Below are 2149 nucleotides of genomic sequence, written 5' to 3'. Positions count from 1 at the left end.
GAGACCAGACACCAGATAATAAACACCCAAAATGTAAATGACCTATAATCTCATTAAGCATAATTGCTCTTAATCATTTGATATATTTCCTTTCAGACTCTTGCTAATGTATATATTTTGTATGGCACACAATGCCCAAAATGTATTAGTTGGTTTTGCCTTTTTATAAAAAATATATATATATGAGAAAGGAAATGTGGGGCCCCTTGGGAGACTTACCTAGTGAATATCCATCCATGAAAATATCATCACTCTCTCCAAGGTAGGCTTTCTGCCCAAGATGCCTCGTTTTGCACAAGGATGGTCAGTGCTTCCCCTTGGGCTGTGCGGCCACTCGGCCCTGCCATCTGCTGAGCAGATGAGGAGCTTGGCTTTCTTTTTTGTTTGTTTCTTTGGCGGTACGCTGGCCTCTCACTGTTGTGGCCTCTCTCGTTGTGGAGCACAGGCTCCGGACGCGCAGGCTCAGCGGCCATGGCTCACGGGCCCAGCCGCTCCGCTGCATGTGGGACCTTCCCCGACTGGACCACGAACCCGTGTACCCTGCATCGGCAGGCGGACTCTCAACCACTGCGCCACCAGGGAAGCACGAGCCTGGCTTTCTGACATGTACCTGTGGCACCTGGTGGATAAACACATAAATGGGCGCTTGGCTGGTGTGACTCTCTTGTGTATAACAGGCCTCACCGCCACGGGGCTTCCACCCGTAGCTGGGTAAGTGAGAGGCTCGTTCTGTGGCAGCAGGAAATTTACTTCCTTACACAAGCTGTGAGGTTCAGGAAAGGGTATTCAGCAGCGGTTTCACAGCGGAGAGAGAAAACCCCTGGGAATTCATTTTGTCTTTTCAGCTCCCAGAACATCTCATTCAGAGAGGAACTGTCATCTTTCTATTCCCGACCTAGTACTAAGGCTCAGAACCAGTGACCTGACTGCATTTTGCCTGAATTTCTTGCAAACTGTGAGGCCGAAGAGAGAGCAGCTGCTCTAAATACTGATTTGCGAAGGGAGTACAGGGTGAGGGGCAAAATCTGGCCCCTCACCTGCTCCCACACACACACCTTCCCCACTCCATGCCCCATCCTTCCAGCTGCTCCCGCCAGGACAAGGGGAAACTGTGACATGACCACGGGTACCCCAGAGTCAGGATTTTTATCACCATGGAGGTCAGTCATCTCTTACAACAATGCCCGTAAGCCTCACTCACCCCTGCCACAGCCTGACATCATGTGCTGATAAAAGCACAGATTTTTGTTTTTAATATTCTTTTTTTTTTTCCCATGCTGTGTGGCATATGAGATCTTAGTTCCCCGACCAGGGATTGAACCCGTGCCCCCTACATTGGTAGGGTGGAGTCTTAACCACTGGACCACCAGGGAAGTCCTATTCTTGCTTTTTGACCAAATAATCCTACTTTTTTATATATATATATTCATTTATTTATTTATTTTATTTATTTTTGGCTGCGTTGGGTCTTTGTTGCTGCAGGAGGGCTGGGCTTTCTCCAGCTGCAGCGAGCAGGGGCTACTTTTCATTGTGGTGCACGGGCTTCTCATTGTGGTGGCTTCTCTTGCTGTGGACCACAGGCTCTAGGCGCGCAGGCTTTAGTAGTTGCGGCTCGTGGGCTCTAGAGCGCGGGCTCAGTAGTTGTGGCACACGGGCTTAGTTGCTCCACAGCATGTGGGATCTTCCTGGACAAGGGCTCGAACCCATGTCCCCTGCGTTGGCAGGTGGATTCTTAGCCACTTCGCCGCCAGGGAAGTCCCCAAACCACAGATTTTAGAGGCAGCATACCTGGGCTCAAATCCCACCTTGATCAAGTTACTTAATCCCAGACTTGGTTTTCACACCTGCAAAATTGGGATGATAATACCCACCTCTCAAGGCTGTGGGGCAAGGCTAAATAAAATGTCTGCAGATCCCCTGGTCCATAGTAGGTCACAGAAAATGTTATTTCCTGCTCCTGTTCATGGAGACCAGCCTTGTTGACGTGGATTCCCTCTCTGCATCCTCCTTCTGGGGGCCTCAGAAGGTCATCTGGCAACACACTTCTCCCTTAGTATCTTCAATAGCGCTCTAGAGAGGGAATCACACGTCATTACCTTGACATTTGCAGTTGATACTAAAATAGATGTGAGGTGAAGTGCTGAGACTC

This window comes from Neophocaena asiaeorientalis, unplaced genomic scaffold (genome assembly GCF_003031525.2).
Source record: "Neophocaena asiaeorientalis asiaeorientalis breed wild unplaced genomic scaffold, Neophocaena_asiaeorientalis_V1.1 scaffold102, whole genome shotgun sequence".
In the NCBI taxonomy this organism is placed as follows: domain Eukaryota; kingdom Metazoa; phylum Chordata; class Mammalia; order Artiodactyla; family Phocoenidae; genus Neophocaena; species Neophocaena asiaeorientalis.
Note: the sequence above shows the minus strand (reverse complement) of the source record.